Source organism: Macaca mulatta, chromosome 4, assembly GCF_049350105.2.
Source record: "Macaca mulatta isolate MMU2019108-1 chromosome 4, T2T-MMU8v2.0, whole genome shotgun sequence".
In the NCBI taxonomy this organism is placed as follows: Eukaryota; Metazoa; Chordata; class Mammalia; order Primates; family Cercopithecidae; genus Macaca; species Macaca mulatta.
The window spans coordinates 38,799,665-38,820,149 of NC_133409.1; the positions used below are offsets into that span (position 1 = coordinate 38,799,665).

A 20,485-nucleotide genomic window follows, 5' to 3' on the forward strand; every position below is an offset into this window, starting at 1 on the left:
TAAACCTTTTCCCCTTTAACAATGAAGCTCTTCTTTTCTCTGGGTAAAACATCTTCTATTCCTGTAGTTTTCCTTCCTGTTTTGTTTTTGACATGGTTTTATATCTTCTCATCAAGTACATTTTTTTGTTTTTAAAAGTATGCTTTTAAGGTGTGGTATCTAGATATAAAGTCAGTATTTTTTAAAAAAAAGTTTTGCCCACTATGGAATGTAGATTTGGGGTTATATCTTCCTCAGTCTGGCAAGCTTGCTCCAAAATTGATTCTAAATCCTATTAGACTTATAGCATCCCACCACTCTCTTGACTTATATTGAACTCGCTGTTATTTAAAAGCCCTAGCCCACTGTTTTTCATTGTTTTTCAATGTAAACTATTTTTCCAGTTGCTTTTCTGAATCCAGGTAATGGGCTATGTGTTTATCGCTTATTTGTATTAAACTTTATCCTGTGAGATCCAGCCATTTGGGCACCCTGTCAAACTCATTTGGAGCCTAATATTACCATTATCAGATTCAATAAAACCCCAGCTCATTTGACAAGATGCCTGCCAAATCATTAAAAAACATTGAGAAGACAACCCATTCCAACATGTTACACTCTCCCTATCAAAGATTTGTTTTTCTAACCCCTAAATCATTCTTGCTGAGGTTTAAATCCTTTCCCAGACAAAGCAAAATCTCAAATAAACCATGGTTTAAAATTTAACTTACTCTTTATGAACTCACATCCTTGATTACTAATAGCACTTTATTTTTAAGCCAAAATAACATGCCTACCAAAGTAAAAATAACTCAGGAAAACAGTGAATCAAAAGTCATTCATTATGACCAGCATCTACTTTGGCTATTAATCTGTCTTTATATGAAAGTGTTAATAATGAAATTCAGACTGTGTTTATCACAGTTAGATTTTTGTCTTTCCTTAACCTCATCTAAAGCAAAGAAAGGCTTAGCCAAGGACAATGAAATATCCTACTAAATAAAAATGAAATGAATGAAACTTCTCCAAGTCAATTAGAATTTTTATATCTAACGGTTTTCAAAATATATATGTTATACTATGGTTGGTTCCCACGGGATTTATTACCATTGTTCATTAGATACAATGAAATAATAACAACAAAAGTAATGATTACCGTAACTTCCCTCAGAAGCACACACAAACTAATTATAAAGAGGTCTTTGCATTTAGCTTTAAAATGTACAATCATCAAAACGCTTGAATGGCCACATGCGTAGGAGTGATAGGTCTCGCACATATTTATGAGCTGCCTTAAATCCTTTCTGGAGTAGGGAGAAAAGTAAACAAAAGACATAGTCACATATTTAATGAGGAGGGAGAGAAAAATCTAAATTGGTATGCAGTCACTGCTCTCACAAGCCATTTTATTTTCTAAATGTTATATCGAAATGTTTAGATGCCGCCTTTCAACCAATACCACAAATGTAGGAGACAAGCAAAATGAGCCAATGTCACAGATACATGGGACATCATAAGAAAAAAAACACAAAAATAAAATACCTTTTTAAACAATCTGTGATCCTCAAATTTAAAAAAATTTTTTAAAAGATTAAATCTTTTCAGAGATAAGGTCTCATTTTGTTGCCCAGGCTGGTCTCAAACTCCAGGCTTCAAGCTATCCTCCCATCTTGGCCTCCCAAAGTGCTGGATTACAGGGGTGAACCACCATGCCTGGCCAAATTTTTAAGTAAATATAACAGTGCTACCTGCCATCCTCCAGGTGATTCTCGATTGTCCCCAGGCTGTGCCATCTTCTGTGACTCTGGGAAGAATTCCATGCTCCTGAGTCAGAGTAAAATATCTTTGCTTTAGTTTAGATGGGATTTGCACAGGGATAATGCAATTTCATCTGTCTTTTTTGCCCCACTTAAAAATTAAACAGGAAACACATATATGCCATATAAATGTATCTGTTTTTTCTCTCGCTGGTTTTATTTAACTTTCTCCTCCCTCTAAAGCATTTCTTCCCTTTCTCATACATTTCTCTTATGGAGAAAAGAATAATCAGACATTAGGAATTAATTTGAAAATGTGTTATAAGTAATTTTATTACATGACTCCTTGAGCAAAAAGTACTTTTCATTAGAGACAATGCTTTATTCAAACTGTGTTTTTAACTGGTAAGTGGCATATATGACCTACTAAGCCATAGGATGAACAGACATCCATTGTGTAGAGTAAAGCTATTTTTAATCCCATTTGCCATGTATAGCAAAGACCAGTTTCCCCAAGTGTAAGCCTCAACCTAACTCTCTCAGCAACCCTCCTGGTGCCCCCAGCCTTACATGATATACTCCAACAAAGCCTGAATGCATAGCATGACCAGATTTAACAAACTGAATCACAGAATGCTCAGTTAAATTTGAATTTCCAATAACCCACACATAACAGGTTCATATATGTTCCAGTTATTGCATAGGATATCCTAAGCCATTATCTGTGGTTTAATGGGAAGTTCAACTTTAACTGTGTGTCCTGCATTTTATCTCACAGTTCTGCAATCATATCCTCCATGCCACTGTTTCAAGCCATTCTGGGCAGACTTTTCCTTCCATCTCAGGTGACCTACTGTGCCTTCTCAACAAGGAAGACCTAGCTCAAATGGCTTTTTCTCCTCCTCCATAAAATCTTGGCTGACCTGCTCCACTCAGTCCAAGCAGAGTTGATCATTCCCCCTTTGTGCCACAACAGTGCCTGGTACATATTCCATTATGCCCTGAGTCACAAGCTGTATCTCACCCACTTGTGTGTGTCTGGATGTGAAGTCAGTGGGACACAGTGTGCTTCACTCAGCCACATCCCCGATACCAAAAGCTAGTAGATACCTCAGGAGAAATTTTGGGTGGGGAAGGAGCAGAGGGTCAGAGCCAGACAAAGCTGGATTTGAACCCAGGATACTATGCCAATACATTTACACTCTCAAGGCTTAAAGTTCCTTGTCTGCACTTTGAAAAAAATAAATAAAAACATCCCTGGTGAAGTAACTGTTGAAAATTAAATTAAGTGGTTTATATGTAAGAAACTTGTCACTAAACATAAAACCACCAAAATAGTTAGTTACTTTCTAATCCCATGCTCTTTACTAAACTAAAAAATCTTTTCAGAGTTATAATGCCTTTCCTCTAAAAAAAAAAAAAAAAAAAAACCTGGAGAGACCTTCAATTTCAGTTTTTTAATTAAGCTTTAAATTTTGTCTGATTATGAGCTAATATACTTAATAAGAAGGTAAGCTCAACTTTTCACAAGACATTTATTTGTTCTTACTAATTTACCTGCCCAATTTTCTTCCTTTGCAATTAAATGGCACTTCCAATTAGACCATATAAAACGAGAAAAACTCCGCTCCCAAAAGCTTGCAAGAGAAGAGAGTTTCTAAAAATTACTCTTGTCTCATCTGTCTGACTCACATTTATCTAAAAATAAAAGGAAAACTAGGAGAAAAAATAAACGAACAGAGGATAACATGCAGCCTCATGTCTCTGAGTCAGATAACAAGATAATTTTTCTGCATGCTCTATATTTCACTTTTCTTTTCAAAATGACCTTTCTACCCCCTAACCCTATCACTAGAATATAAATCCATTAATGAGGAATCTTTTCTTCCCCTGTCCTTTTTCATATCAATTGCAGCAGGACGCTGGACTGTTCTTTGAGTTCATTCACTTTATAGCTATTAGAAATAAAATATAGCCTGGAGACAGCCTGTCTCCAATTGGTTAAGCACAAGTTGAAAAAAGAAATTCCTGAGTTTCTTTCATCTGCCACTGATTTTCCATGTGAAACCTAGAGAAGTGTCGAGACTTCATTTTTTAAATCTGTGAAATGGGTGAATCATTAAATTTTAAAAAACCTCTTTTAATGTCCATTTTTGGCAGAAAATAAAAAGCTCTTAAAATATTAGTGTTTTATACTTAATGATTTTAAAATATGCTTGCTTGACTTTCACTCCCATAGAATTAAATGACATTGCTCATTAGGTGTTACGAAATAATAAGAATAATCATATTAATAAAATGTAGTGGTTACTGTAACTTTCTCCAGAAGTACTCACATTCTAATCTAACTTCTGAAACTAAAAGAATCACTGAGAAAAATATGTAGGAAACCTTAGAATAAATTGACAGATATCTTAAAAGGTATATGTAGACTGGTGCCGATCCATTCAACCATTTACTTATTTGTTCATCAAATGTTTAGCTCTGTGACAGACTTTTCCTGAGTTCCATTTCCTCAGTTTCCTGACAATCGGATTGGACTAGTAAATGTGTAAACTATGTAACTCAGGGGTTTATAGCTTAATGTTCCTAGATTAGTCCTCTGATAATTTTATTAATACTGGTATTCACCGAGCTTTGCTGTCTTTCAATAACATTTGCACTTTTATTGGAGTGTGACCTTTTTCTGAAGACACAAGTACCTTACATTGGACATGCGCATGCCCGGTTGATGGTTAATGTATGTCAGGGATAGATCTTGAGTCCTCCAACAAGAGTAACAACAAAAGGACGACAACTGAGTTTCAAAGAAGACTTTTTTGCTTGAGTTAGAACCCCAAGAAGTCTTTTGCAGACCCTGGAAACTATGTTATGTCCCTCAGTTATCCTTGCTCAAAGCCTTCCTTTTAAAACAGGTCTCTCTTCCCCCATTAAACTGTCAGAGCTATGAGTGCAGGGACCAAGTCTGTCTTGTTCATCCCATATCTTTATGCTTAGCATAGCACCTGTTCTATAAGAAGTGTGCACAAATGGTGAATGAACTTTGACGAAGCTTTCTCAACACACTATCCTATTTGATCCATTCCTCCCACACCCTCTTCACAAGATCATTTTCAACGTCAAGACCCATAACTGCAGTATACCACATACTCAGCAATCAATGAACAGTCATTTCTCATTGTCTCCTTGCTGGGGGAGGGTGGGGAATGTGACATCACAGTCAAGCAGATGTTACAGTGGGGCAAAAAAAAAAAAAAAGATGAGCAGAAAGAAGGCAAAGTTTATATGGAAAATATTCAAATGGGAAAGTCCAGTTAGGAGAAAATTTCCCTAAGGGAGCAGCACTGGAGAGTAAGCCAGCCCGAAACATTTCCAAAGTACCAGCGATACTGCCTTCTCTGCAAAGTAAACTACCAGAGGTTACCAAAAGCTTCACAAAACTTCCTGATCTTTAAATTTTCTGATACTAAAGAAGTCTGTAAAGGAGGAGGCTAACCAAGGCACCCAATTTTTTAAAAACTCAAGTGCTGGCCTGGCTCCTATGTCCAGCAACAATATCTATTGTCTGCCTACTATGTGCAGTGATGTAGTACATTTCTCCCTCTTCCAGGTGGATATCACATTCATAAACCTAATGCAATGAAAAACTCAAAAGCTTCCCCAGAATGCCTATTTAATGACACTTAGTAAGATATAATCCATACTAAGAAAAGCTGAACGATACTTTGAGATCCAAAGTGTAAGGATCCCATGGGTATCTTGTGTAATTACAATTAGTAATTGTATACAGGTACACACAACTCTTAGTGCTTTCCTTAACTTTTCCAAAATGGCTTAAGAATTTGATCAGGGCAACCACATCCACTCATATACCCTGGAATGTCAACTTGTACTTTCCCTGTGAAGATCTTACCAGCACACAGACTCAGGGGACACACATGGAGTGGAGGAAGAGAAAGAACAAGAACAGCTGGTTCAATCCAGAGTGTCAATAGTTGTCATAGCTGCATGTTCTTACATTTAGGTCAATTTTTTCCAATGTAGGAAGAGAGATCTTGAGATAGCAAAACCTTGCCGTCAAAATCTAAGCAGAACACTTGGAAGATCCAGCTCAGGCCAGTCTGTGGCTTGGGGAAGCCTCTGAAGCCAGCCTGGGCCACCCTATCAGAAGTGCTGTCACTCTACATTGTTTGCAGGAACCACAAAAACGAGACCTCATTTTCACCCTAAAAGGGTGATCCTGATGAAATTCAAGAAGGCAATCTAGAAGAGATTAAATATACTATGACTACACTGCTTAGATTGTTTTGTGATAAGCATGTATCATTTTTACAAAAACAGTAAAAACATTTCTAAAGAGAAAAAAGAAAGGAAGGCAGGGAGAAAGAAAGAGAGGGAGAGAGGGAGGGAGGAATGGAGGGAGGGAGGGAGGGGGGGGGGAGGGAGGGAAGAAGGAAGAGCACATGCTTTGCTCTTTTATCATTGGTATTCATAGAAGGCTGGGGATTGCATAATTAGAAGACTTACTGGCCCTTTAACCACATGCTTCACTAAAGCACGTCATCATTTCTGAACCCAGATGCTTGATTTCTGAATACTGTGGCTATGGAGGTTAGTGCGGAATCTTGGATCAGCTCTCATCTTCCCTGAGTTCCCCAAAAATTCACTTTGGGTCCTGCAACATGGAGCACTGGTGAAAGGAAACAGAACTCCCTACAGCTTCAGAGAAAAAGATGAGAGGGCTCTCAAAGTCTTCTGTGCTAATGGGAAATATTCATTCTTGACCTCTTTTCCTCTCCCTCCAGAGGCTCATGGCTCTTTGTAGACACAACTAGGGAGTTTGAACAGTTTCTCTCATATTTCTAGGTCAAGAGAGCAAGGCTAGAGTTGTTCAGATATTTACTGAATGCCTAATAAGCACAAAGCCTCGTACTTAGCACTATAGGGATCAAAAAAACTAAAAGATACAGTTCCCACTGGAGCAAGAAGAAATATATAAGCAAACGCTAAATGATAAATTAACAGCAAAACATGAGATTTAACAAAGTTGTTGCCAAAAGCAAATGTAGAAACCATGAGTGCTCTTCTGAACAAGGTGATGTATTTAATATACACTGCTTTCTTTAATCATTAATCATGGAATTATGAGTATGTACTCTGGTAAAAATAAATCAAAATAAATAAGAGTTGAAAAACTACCTATCAGGTACTATGTTGATGACTTGGGCAATGAAAAATTGAGAGGCCCAAGTGTCAACGTCACACATATTGTGATTTATTACCCATGTAATACACCTGCACATGCATCCCCTAAATCTAAAATATGAAAATGAAAAATAAAGTTAAATTAATAAATAGTTGATTTATCAACATCTGTTAAATGAATACACACACATACACACATGCAATCACCAGTCTGTTAACATAAAGTTGAAAAAAAATCACAAATATATGTGAATTTTAAATATATAGAAAGCAGAGATTAAGCAAAGATGGCATTTATTGAGCATCTTTACTGTGCTCCAGGTACTGTCCTAAATGCTCTAAATGCATTTTTCTCAACTAATTCTTGTAGCATATTAATGGGATAGAAATTATTACCTTTTATATCTGACTTAGGTTTATTAGAAAGGTTTAAGTAATTTACCTAAGGTGTCACAATTAACCCCACATTTTTGAAACACTGTACATTATATTAGAGAATTGGAATGGTCAGTGTTGTACAGAAACAACACTTGTCTGTCCTTAGGAAGCTTAGCATTTCATAACAAACTCAGGAGTCTCACAGGGTTGGCTTAATTATTCACATAAAAGGACGATTATTATAAGAAAGACTCAAATATGTATTGGTAAATTGGCTAAGGAATAAACTTAACTAAAACAACTATTTGGAGGGAGGTGGACATTTAAACCAATTTGTAAAGAAAGTCTATGAGGAATTCATTCATAGTTTCTCATTAAACTCTTCTTGGACACCTAGTATGTGTAAGTCCAACCCCTTACAATGACAGAAACAGAAATAAAACAGATAGAATCCCTGCCTTCAAGGAGATGATGTAATCCAGTGTGAGGTGATGGGATGGTCGGAAGGTGAGGAGGAAGGAGACAGACAATACAACGGGTAGTAAGTCCTGTGATTGAGATACAGACAAAGGGATATAGAAGAACAGGGATGGAGCCACAAAGTTCTCCCTGTGGGAGTTGGGAATAGCTTCACTGAAGAGGTCATAGCTGATCTGGGCCTAAGCAGATTGGCAAAACTTTGCCTGAAAAATAAGTGGTAGAAAACATTTGTAACAGAGAAGAAAGTAGGTACAAATGCATGAACATAATGAAGCAAGGTTTTCCAAATGAGAAAAGTTAAGCCCCTCTAAAATGGGACAAAGCCAGGAGCTCTTTCAGGTAAGCTTGGCACTAACGGGAAATATTCATTCTTGACCTTTTTCTCTCCCTCCAGAGGCTCATGGCTCTTTGTAAACATAACTAGAGAGATTGAACAGTCTCTCCCATATTTCCAGGTCAAGAGAGCAAGGCTAGAGTTGTTCAGGTATTTACTGAATGCCTAAACAACCTTAGAGAAAACAGGGAAATGAGGGAAAGACAAGACCAGTGAGTGTGAGAAGAGGGAAAAAGGGAAGAATTGTTAAGAAAGTATGGCTGACCACAGGAAACTAGGAAAAACCAATGCTTTTCCTTTTCTACTTCAGGGGAAAAGCCATAATTTATACAGTTATTCAACCAGAATCAGAGGTATTATGCACGCCTTCTTCCACTCTGTGACTCCCTAAATCTCATCAATCACTGAGTGTATCAATTCCACCTCCTAAACCTATCTCCTGTCCACTGGCTTCCCTGCAGGCTCAATGCTACCAAACTAGAACAGGCCTCTTGGCTGGGCTAATGCAGCAGCTCCCTAGCTGTGTCGCACCAGTCCATTCTCCTTCCTTTAGCCAGCATGATCTTTTTAGAGACACAAATCCCATCACATTACTCTTCCAGGCACTTCTCAAAACCCTCAAGGTAAAGTTCAATCTGAGCCATGTGGTTCACAAAGCCCAGTGAAGCCATTACTTATTCTGTCCCCCACCCCACCTCCTAGTCCCACCCTTGCCTACTAAACCCATACATTATGATCTACTAATGTGGAATTCCTTTCCTTTCCTCAGATATGCCATGCCCTCTCTTCTCCAGACTTCTACTTACCCCAAAGCACTCTCTTCTGCATCTGAAGCACTCTTTTCTCCAAGTGTCACTTGGCTACCTCCAACTCATCCTGTGGGCCTCAACTTACATGCCATCTTTTCCAGGAAGCCTTCCCTGATGTTCAGGGCAGGATTACGCATCCTCCCTTGGTGACTACATAACACAGTGTTCTTTCTCTTTCCCAGCACTTAAGAGATGTGTAATTGCCTGCTTAGTGATCTGTATTCCCAAATAGACCTTAAGTTCCCAAATTCAGGGCTATATCCATCTCATTTATTTTATCTCCCTTAGCAGCTGGTGCATATTAAACCAGGAAGTACATGACTGAATGAATCCTACTCTGGGCCAATACTGAAGGAGGATGAAAGTTTGGTAAACAACAGTGACTGAATCAAATGAGGTTCAGTTACCAACTCTGTGACCAAACCACAAAGGCAATTCAGGTTTAATCAGCATTGACTAAGCAGGTTCCAAGCAAAATGAGACCAGCTTGTTTTGCCTACCTGGATCTGACTGTGTAGTTTAGTGAAAGCCAAAAAACTGAGTGTCTATTCAGGGCTAAAAATGGTTCTCTTCCCACCTTGGGTCCAGAAGGTGAGAGTTATACAAATAAAAAAGCTGGAACATGAGGCTTGAGTCAAGGTGGGGGTAAGAAAATGATCTTATTTGGCAGATTGGAGAAATATCAGAAATTGATTTTTAGTTCTCCACTGTAAGAAAATACCTAAAATATGGGACATCTTGTTATAAACAGTACTGTAGACAACAACTTATTGTACTGCTTATAACAAGATGTCCTATATTTAAATTATAATTACTTGTTAAATTACAATTTGTTCCATAAAATAATATGTATTACCTACTTCAAATAATCCAAGAACTTACTTTTATCACCTCCTAAATGTAAATAGGCTCTTTTCCCCTTCCCTCTACTTTGCACCTAAACCTTATTTCATTCTTTCACTGTGATAATCTTTCTTGTTGTTTTTCAGAGTCCTTGTGCTGGTTTGAATAAAGTGGCAGGCAAGGCCAAATGAACTATAGCTACCTACCCTCCATATATAAAATATAAGGCTGTGCATGTGGCATAATAAAAATTCCAATAAATACCTGGATATTTGGAAAGGCCAGAGGAGTGGGCAGGAAATGACATGAGATAGAGGAGTGCAGTGGTACCTGGCGAAGGCATGAGGAGTGTCTATTGCACTTCTGTGCTTCAGATCTGTATCTCTGCTGAGCAGTTGTTGATTGGTCTCTTTGTAGCAGCATCTGTCTAGAGGTAAGAAAAGCTGGTCATCATCTGGCTTCCAATTGTGTACAAAGTCTGATAACACTTTCTGGTTTTCAAGAATAATTAAAGCTTTTCTGAACTTTTTTGGGTAAAAGCACACTTAATCATCACGCAGCAAAGCTGGCAGCTGGCCAAAAGCAGGACAATCAAAGGGCTTGCTCTCACAGAGCCCCAAGCGGATCCCTCAGCTTCGGATAAGTACTAGTGGGAGAAACGCAAGGACCCTGGTTCTGGAAATCTTCAAAACCCTTCTGAGTAAAAGCAGATCCTTCTACACTTCTGAGTAAAACTTAAGACTAGAGCATGAAAAGGAGTGAAGAGGCCATGAATAATAATTTTTATTTAATAAATAGAGAATATAGAACAGTTCACAGTTGTGAGCCATAAAGATAATTCTTAAGCAAGAATTTCTTTTTTAATTGACTTGTCTGAATATCCGCCCTCCCTTCCCCCCTAAAATAAACCAAAGTATTACTAGCTCTGGCAGTTTTATACTCAAATGCAAGGTTATATTTAATCTGGGAAAACCTAAGATAAGCACATCCTTCCTAATTACCTCTTTCTAAGTTATGTTTCTTGTAACTCCTCAAGTTGGAGGCTCAAACCATATTTTGAGGGTATTTATCACATTTTATGCCTCTGACTCTGCAGTGTTCACCCTCACGGGGCCCATCCTAGGGAAGGCGACAGAAAGACAACCTAAGTGAATCCCCCCTTCCTTAACAAACCACAGAAGCTGCCAATGTACTGATGTCATCAACTAGATGGCCTTGTTCCTCCATTGATAATAAAGCACTTATTTTAGTTTATAGTAACTGTGAAAATAAAAAGAAATCAAAGACTTGGAAATGTTTTGGGTGATGGTCACTGGCTCTAATCTTACTTTATGTATGACCCTTAATTAATCCCACTCACCTTCTTGCCTCACTTTGTTCAATTTACAACTAGGTGTTTGGGCTCCTAGAACGTTCTCAAAACCACCCACTAAAATTCCAGGAGTTCTTGATCTATTTTAGAGGTACCTTATGAAAAAAAATACATAAAATTTGTCCTCCATGGCAAATATCACCTGTTGCCTTGAAGTTTCATGTTTATTTTGCATTTCTTTTTAAAAAATATCCACGTGCACTTTAATATTTTCAGAGTTGAATTTTTTAAATGTTGATCCACCTGAAACTTTATAACATTATCATTTAATGCAAGGCAAAATTATATAAATCTCAAATATTAGTTAAGTAAACATTAATACATATTTTAAAAACATAAAAGCCTTAAAGAGCTTTGAAATTACTTTTAAGTTTTTAACTTTTAGAAATTTAGCTCAATTGTAAAACATTCATAATGTGGTTAGATAGACTGAAGAGGCAAAAACCAAAATCATACGATTTTTTAACACATTGGGAAATGATGTCAACTTAAAAATACATAAATTGTTGGGTGTCCTATTGTATTCATTTTTCCTACTTTTTATTTGGTACATTATTATCTACCAAGATTTATTGATTTGACACAATTCACAAACATTATATGAAGAGAGAAACCCTTTCCTCATCTTTATGTCCATGTATTCCTATGAATATCAACATTAAAGTGTTACTGTCTTGAGATCAATCAAGTCTTACATTTCCTTTTTGAAAAAAACATTTTTTCCCCATTTTCTCTCCTTTGCCTCTACTCCTATTTTCTATCCCATGTTACAATAACCCCCACTATTTTGAGAATTTCTGTTACAGATTTTTATCTCTTTGTAACTCCAGCTTTAATGGAATAGCCTTTCATTAGTCTTCCTTCAATAAATATTTATTGAATGTTTACTATTGCTAGCTAGTGAATTAGGTGCTGAGGGGGCATAGAGCTAAGTAGACACAATCCTTGCCCTCAGTAAATTGACATTCTCAAGAAGTTATCCCTCATTTCTAAAGCCCAGTTTCTTCATCTATAAAATAGGGTAATAATAATTACTGCATGAGCTGTTATGAAAATCAAATGAAATTACAACTTTTAAGCACTTGGCAAAACACCTAACTTTCAGTAAACATTGTTTATTCCATTTTCTTTCTTAGGTGCTATAATAGAAGAAACTCAACCACGGAGATAATATTTGAGCCATGTCTTGAAAAGGGTTGATTTTCAAAGGAAGAAGGAACAAGGAAGGAAAACACTCCAGATACTAAGTGTATCCAGTCTGTATGTGAAAGAACATATTACATGCTGTTTTAAAGAAGTAGAAAGCTGCCCCATAAAGCTAGGAAGAACAAGCAGGACATGAACCTGGAAAGCTGAGCTGGTTTAATGAATTTAATCCTGCAGAAAACAAAGAACCACAAGGGACTTTGATAAAAGAAAATAACATGTTTCCACTTGTGTAATGGAAAGATCACTATGGAGAATCGGTTTGTAGGGTAAGAGCCCAAAGGGAGTGAAATCACGTAAGAGATTCCCAAGATCAGATTAGAGACGATGATGTCTGAACTAAGACAATGACAGTTACTGAATGATAGAGATTGAATTGAGAAATAATTTAGAGGCAGCATCTACCATATGCGGTCACTGACTACACCTTGGGATAAGGGTTGACCCTGAGGTTTTCAGTTTGGTGGTCAACCAGATGAATATACCATTAACTAAAATAAGAACTACAGAAAAAGAATAAATATATTGGGGAAGCAGAGGATGAGGATTTGGAGAAAGCTGGAGATTATGGACATGATTTTAGATAGGGAAAACACCAAGAGAATACCAATCCTGAGAGGGCAGGGCAAAGGGAAGGAACCAATACAAAAAGTCTATGAAGAAAGGTTATAATCACAGAGAATAACATATTGGAAACCAAGAGAGCAGAGAGTTTTCAGAAAGAGGATTTAAAGATTTGTGCCAATATCACAGAGTGGTCACGTAAGAAAGCTAGGAGAAAGCTGGTTTCATCTTCTAACCCCAGGACCTGGGGAGAGGGAGAATGGACAGCCTCCCCTCCAGCTGGGTTTGAGGAAGGGCGTGCCATCAGAGCAAATTCGTGTTTTGGTTAAGTTGAGAAGGCAAAAGGAGCTCTCTATAAAAAGTTTAACAATCTGGGGGAAAATTAAAGATCCAGTATTGCAATGGACATGTTTGAGAGGAGAGCCAGTGGGTGGAGGAGAGAGAGGTCCTCAGACCACCAAGAAAGGACAAGACTATCCTGGATAAAGATGGAGCATGAGAGGATTAATCAAGAGGTAATTCTGATTCTTTTTATCTTCATCTTAAGTGAAATAATTCTTAGCCCTTTGATGACCTATCTGATATTACATTAACTAATAAATTTAATACTCTGGCTGTTTTTCAATTCTTTCCTTGTATTTGAAGCTGCTATGCCGATCCAGGCAACAGGGATGCCAGCCTCCATAATGAGAAAGCACTGTCAAGTGGGTCCAAAATTCCAAACGCTTTTCCCATTCAAGTTGAAAGCCACTAGTTCCCCTGTGAGCTTCTCAAGTGTCACCTCTGGATTTAATGACAGTCTTGATATGCTACATGGATGTCTGTTTACAGTAGACTCCAGTCATTTTCCCAACAAGAAAAACCTGCATCTGCATTCTTTTGATTTAGCTGTTTATCTTTGTAAAACACATATAAAAGTGTTACTTACTAGTCAAGCCAAGACATTATCCTGCAGGAGCCGCCTGAAACCCCATCATCACTGTATTAGAAAAAAAAAAAAAAAAAAAAGCTGGCAAAGTCTAGGTGTGCCCCATGCAGTTATTTAATAAGCTAAGAGAGAAGACTGGGTAAACTAGATGTCTAAACTGAAAGATAAAGTTCTGAAAATTGTTTTTGTCACCAGATATGCCTTGTTGAGGGCCCTGTTTTCTTTTGCCAACATGCTGAGTCTAGTATTTTACAGCCAGCTTTTTCAGCAGTCCTGTGATTAAAGAAAAAAGATGGACTGCTAGAGATACCACATTTGGACCAGCTGCAGGAATAATTTAACCAACATGGCATGAAGGATATTGTTCAAGTGAGTAGTTTGCTCTACTCTCAAATTAGTAAACAAACAGATTATCAAGGCCATTTGTTGATACACTTACCCTAGTGTGGTGAATTTAACATATGGGTCAAAAATTTCTTGACACTCGTATCAAAAGGTAGATCAAAGGATCTATCTATGTCCTATCCCCTTGAAACCAGAAAAACTTAGGATTGCTTTAGCCAATAGAATATAGTGTAAGTGATGCGGTTTCCAAGGCTAAGTCAGAAAAGGCGATACAGTTTCAGTCTGATCCTCTTGGAACACTCTCTAGAAGAAGCCAAGCACCATGAAATAAGTCCAACTATCCTGCAACCACCGTGCTGGACAGGCCATGTGTAGGCATTCAGTAAAAGCCCAGGTGAGCTCCTGTTGAACAGCCAACATAAATTCCCAGTAATATGAGGGAGGCATCTTGAACATCAAGCCCAACTGAGCTACCGTATCCTCAATTTAACTACTGTATCCTCAGGCTACTGTATCTCCAGCTGATATATGCCTGCAACTGCAGAAGAGATTTCAAGCAAGAATCCCTCCTCCAAGCCCTTTCCAAATTCCTAGCCCATAAAATTGTGAGCAAAACAAAGATTAAGTTGCTAAGTTTCAGAGTAATTTGTTACACAGCAATAGTAATCAAAACAGAATTAGTTACCTAGAAGTGGGTTACTGTTGAAAACAAAAATAACAACAACAAAACCCAAAAAATGTGCATTGACTTTGAGACTGAGTGCTGAACACTCAGTTTGGGTGCTGAGAAAAAGCTGGAAGGATTAAGGAGACTACTGTCAGAAGTCTAATGGCCCTCGAAAATACTCAGTGAGAGCTTCAAGGTAATTGAGAAAAATGTTATTAGAAGCTGGAGGAAAGGGAATTCTTGTTCTATAGTGGGAAAATTTAGTTAAACCATTCCTGCAGTAACAGAAAATAGAAAATGTGCCTCAGGAAGTGATGGATTTGGCTAAGGAGATCGCTAGGCAGAATGAAAAAGTCCATTGATTTCTTTTAACCATATATTTATAAGGCATAGATAGAGCAAGATGAGCCAAAGAAGAAAATGTTGTTTCCAAGATTATGTGGAGAAAATAGAAAGAAGCCAAGGCTTAATGGACTTGAATACAACTCTGTTTCCAATCTCTCCCAGAAAAAAATTCTAAACATAAGAAAACGTCTTAGGATAAATATTGAATCTGGAAAAATGTGGTCTCATGGTCAATACGAAGACTATGCTGTGACTGCAATTTTTAAAACTTCAGAATCATTTTAGATGGTGCCTCAGAGACATTTTCAAACAAACAAACAAACAAAAAAGCCTTTTAAGTATCTTAAGGATTGCCTGGTTAGCCTTTCTGTTAAATAATAAGGCTTCTAAGACTGCTAAGAGTGTGGTCTCATAACCACCTTATAGGGAGCCCGAGGTACCCAAGGACTTACCTGGGAAAGATCTGTGCATGTGGATTTTATCTAATGGAGTGGATTCTATCTAATGGAGTGGATTTTAAATTGGTACACAAGAAGCTTACAGAGTTTTTAAAAGAATTGTATAAGCTTGAACTGAAATGAACGTAGACAGTACAAAATGGAGGGATGCCTTTGAGCAGGAAACAGACTGAAAAAAATGACTCAGCTGCCACACCGGTCATTTCTTGTGGAAAGGAAAGATGAATCAGAGAGATAGAAGCAAGATTCTGAGAGCAAACCAAAATCTACAGACAATTAGTCCCAGGCAACAGTGCTGATCCCTCATTTAAAACTGGCAATTTGTGCTCAGCTTATTCCAGGCACGCTATAAATCAGTGGCGATTATCACTTCCATTCCCCCCTTTTTAAATGAGAGTATCTCTAAGTTATCTAATGTCTATTCCACCAATTTCTACTGGAAGTGTGGGAGTAGATAATGTGCTTCTTATATCACAGATCTTCAGATCAGAAAGAATGGTACTCACAGAGATGAACCCAGGGAACAATATCTGAAGAGACTCCTTCCTAGCATTGGTTTAGTTAAGAAGAGTCTGAATCTCCAAGCCTGATGCTGAAATGGGATGATACATGCTTGGGGGGATAAAGAGGAGAAGGGGAATCTTGAGAGGGGATGACTGTATTTTGCGTGTAGGAGAAATTAAAATAATTTGTGACCAGAGCATAGACATTGGTTGTTCAAAATGGATCCAAAACTTTTTGACATTCCTTCTATCCAGAGATAGGATCTATGTGGGTGTATTTATGACTATTTCAACCAACAGGATGAAAGAAGTGATGCCATGTAACTTCTGAGTCTAGGTAAGAAAATATCATGCAACTTCTGCCTGATGTTCTTGGACTTCTCACCCTAGGGGAAGCCAACCACTATGAAAGATGTCCAATTACTCTGAGCCTATCGTGCTGGAGAACTCTCACCCACAGGTACTCCAGTCAACACCACCAATAGCAAATGCCAGTCATGAGAGTAAGTTATCTTGAACATTGAACCAAGTCAAGCCTTTAGATATTGGCAGCCTCAGCCAATATCTGATTGCAACCTCATGAGTAACTCCTGAATTTTCACCCTCAAAATATGGAGCAAAATAAAATGAATATTTTAAGCCACTGAGTTTGGGGGGTAATTTGTTATTCAGCAGTTCTAAGTGAAATACCTATAAATATTTTTCAACAATAAATATGTCTTTTTAGGATTAAAAGTCTTTCTTTGGGTTAGGTCAGAGAGAAAGATCAAATATATAACCGAAATCATAAGACCAAGAGGCCAAATGGAAGTCAGAAATAAAAGCTGGACAAAGTGAAGGTTTAGTTAATGGGAGGATGCATAAATAATGGTATGTTTACCATATAGAATATTTTGAAACTATTGTTGAAAATGTGGGGCCATATTATTAGATTTGGAAGGATTTTTATGGGTAATGTTAAATGGGAAATATAAAACAATAAAGGATGTTAAATATCTCCCCTCATATATGTGTGTACATATACATTTGAATGTGTATTTCTGTGTGTGTATGGTATGTGTGTGTACATACACATTATTTTATATGTATGTGTTCTGTATGTACAAGTGTATATTCTAGATGTATGTATGCATATGATTTTTAAGCACAGTTAAAAACATGGTAGTATACAAACTAGATTGCTAATATGGCTACCCCACAGTTGAGAGACAAAAGGTTTGGTAGTCAGAAAGGAAAGAGGGGAAAGAGAGTCAAACAAAAAGAAAAATAAAAGAATGACTGCATTACAAATATGTGGTCAAACATTTATGAATTTATATACTATGTATACATATATATACATGTTTACAAAAGTTAAATTATTCAGATATGTGTGTGTGTGTGTGTGCCTATGGGGACACAGAGTATAGATTACAGATGAAAGTATTATTACTGGCTGTCAGCAAGAATAAAGAGGAAAATAGAGGACCAAGACAGTCATAGCAAAACAAAGCACAGAGGCACAGTGTGAAACTAGCTCAATCCAAGCAACAAACACTAATGTAATGGTGACTAATTGAGGAACACATAGATACAGGTCAAAGCAAATATTAAAAGTAATTGGAGTCAAAAGAAAAGAGATACTGAAGAACAAGATAAGAATATTGGACAAAAGTAGGAGAGTCAGGAAGAAGAAAATCTGAATAGAAAAAATAGGGCTAAGTACTGAGGCAGAGACAAGATTGACAGAGCAAGCAAGAAGTCGGAGAAGAAAATGCTAGGGACCACCAGCCACAAAAGACCTTAATAACTGACGCCATGTCTTATCTCGGCCAAAGAACTTATAGATAATGTTATTTGTGGATTACTTGGGGACCAGCAGTGTTACATAGGATAAATGTGTCTAATTAGTGACAACTAGAAATTCAAAGGCCACTAGTGTGAAGCAGCTTACTATGGAAATAAGCAGCATTTTCCAAGGTGTGGAAACCCTTCAGAAGAGCTCTGAAATGTGTTTTCCAGAGGCAAGTGCTAGGTTCTGCCTATCTACCCATAAATTTGACAGCAAGAAGAGTCATTACTGCTTTCCCTTGAAATTTCATACTGACTTTTGTCCAACAGTTAGTTTAATTAAGTCATATTCACTCATTTCTAGGAAGCTCAAATTTCTTTCTCTAGAGATAAATAACACTGTACATTTACACTTACCATTTGATCCATTTTGGAATCACAAACCCTCCAATAAAAATTTTTTGGTCCATATGTCAGTTTACTAAGTTCTTCAGGTGGAAACTGTAAGTATAGTAAAGCTTGCATTAGTAAAAAGAAAAAAGAGAAAATTCTGTTTCCAAATGTGTCTATCATATACATCATCCAAAAAAATATTTCAGAACTGCCTCTCTATGCTAGAGAAAACTGCAAAACTTGTGGAATAAAATGACTGGCAAAACTGTTTAGGGAAACCGTCTCCAAATCATTTTAACAAATTTCATACAAACAGAAATACAACTAGACCAGGCAGAAAAGAACTAGTGATTCTGACATGAGAAATGAGTTATTCTCATTTCTCCTAGTCCATGAGAGAAAGACTATATTTTCACATATTTTTGTATTTTGCGTTACTGGATTCAAAAACAATGAGACACATGCCAAAATGTTAATAAAGCCTCCCCTAGAAAACAGGAAGAGAGGTAACGGAATTGGAATTCTTATTGTTTATTTCATTCTGAATTTTTTAATTTTTAATGAAAAGCCTCTGTTATTGTTGTATTAAAAAAATTTTAAATAATTTAAAAAATAAAAACAATCTTATAAGAAATAATATTGTCAATGGTGTGACTACAATACCCTGCTTTCTCTTAAACAACAAATTTTTAAAATTGTTTCCAGCAAATTGTCTATTATGCGGTATGGTACTAATTAATAGCCTTTATAATTCAGGAAATATTCAGTGATGCATCCATTGCCACTACTTGATTTTTTTACTTTGCAACAAGAGATCTTGCCATTAAGGCATATCATTCATCAAAATGACAATTCTTCATATACACTTTAAACGTATGTTGAAATCACATGTCACAAGTCTTTTTTTCTTACCCTAACATTCATAGGGTAATGTTTTCCTTCCTCTCAAACTCTCTTACAATGCATTTTATTTAATTTTTTTTTTAGACAGTCTCACTCTGTCACCCAGGCTGGAGTGCAGTGGCCACCTCTGCCTCCCGAATTCAAGCGATTCTCCTACCTCGGCCTCCTAAGTGGCTGGGATTACAGGCACCCACCACCACACCCAGCTAATTTTTGTATTTTTAGTAGAGATGAAGTTTCGCCACATTAACCAGGCTGGCCTCGAACTCCAGGCCGGCCTCGAACTCCAGGCCTCAAGTGGTGAGCCCTTCTCAGCCTCTCAAAGTGCTAGGATTACAGGCATGAGCCACTGCACCTGGCCAGGATGCGTTTTTTATGATGGAAAGTTTAAGTCATTTTTTCAATTGGAAATTTGTTGACACTTGCTGTAGGTTTAAATTTTTTTTTTAGTGAAGAACATATTCAGAAGTTCATGTCGAAATTAGGGAATCCAAATCCAAAATTCAAATTTCAAAAAACGTCACAGCTCAAACTTGAAATTCCAGATGCTTAAAAAAATTATTGAAGGTGGAAAATATTTTTTGTCTCTGAAGGGTTTATTTTTAAGCCTATTTTTCAACTTCGCTGAGTTTGGTTTCAAGCCAGTTTGGACTAAACTAAAGTCTGAAAAAGAGTGGGAAAAAATCAGTAATTCAAAGTGATTTCAAACTTGGACATGTGACCTAGCATGACTCATATGGGGAGAGAAAACTGTCCAAATGTCCACGGCCTTACACAACTCTACATTTTTGATCTTGGCAAATCCTAATGATTCACACTTGACTTAAAAATATAGCACATACAAGATTTCTAAGCCCATACTCAATATAAAACTACACTTTTTATCTATTAAATTGGTTTATATACAAGTTACATTTTCACTCTTTTAAACTAAAACAGATTTATATATTTGACCCAGAGATTCTTCAGAATTCATCTTCCACCAATACGGAGTGAAATGAAGCCAGATAAAGAACATTATTCAAGTGCATGAAAACAATATCTATATTAGAACTGACTGGTATTTGCAGTAGTATCAACCACATATTTATACAGTTAAGTGTTCCAACAATACCACTTAAACTGAGCAATAAAAAACATCGTTTGGACTTTTGACATTGCTTTCCGAACTCAAATGCAGGGCTATAGTAAAACATAACTATAATCTTTAATTTTTATGTACTTTTTACCTGCAGTATATATGTTC

The 20,485-nt window shown here is 37.1% G+C and overlaps 1 long non-coding RNA gene across 1 annotated transcript; it reads right to left on the reverse strand.

Annotated features, from left to right (window-relative positions):
- Window positions 1-1,726: 1,726 nt before the first annotated feature.
- On the reverse strand, window positions 1,727-18,493 carry LOC114677494 (uncharacterized). Its single transcript, XR_003728805.2, has 3 exons — window positions 18,361-18,493; window positions 10,116-10,212; window positions 1,727-1,803 (listed from the first exon to the last, which is right to left on the reverse strand). It is a non-coding gene; the product is annotated as an uncharacterized LOC114677494 (long non-coding RNA).
- Window positions 18,494-20,485: the final 1,992 nt, after the last annotated feature.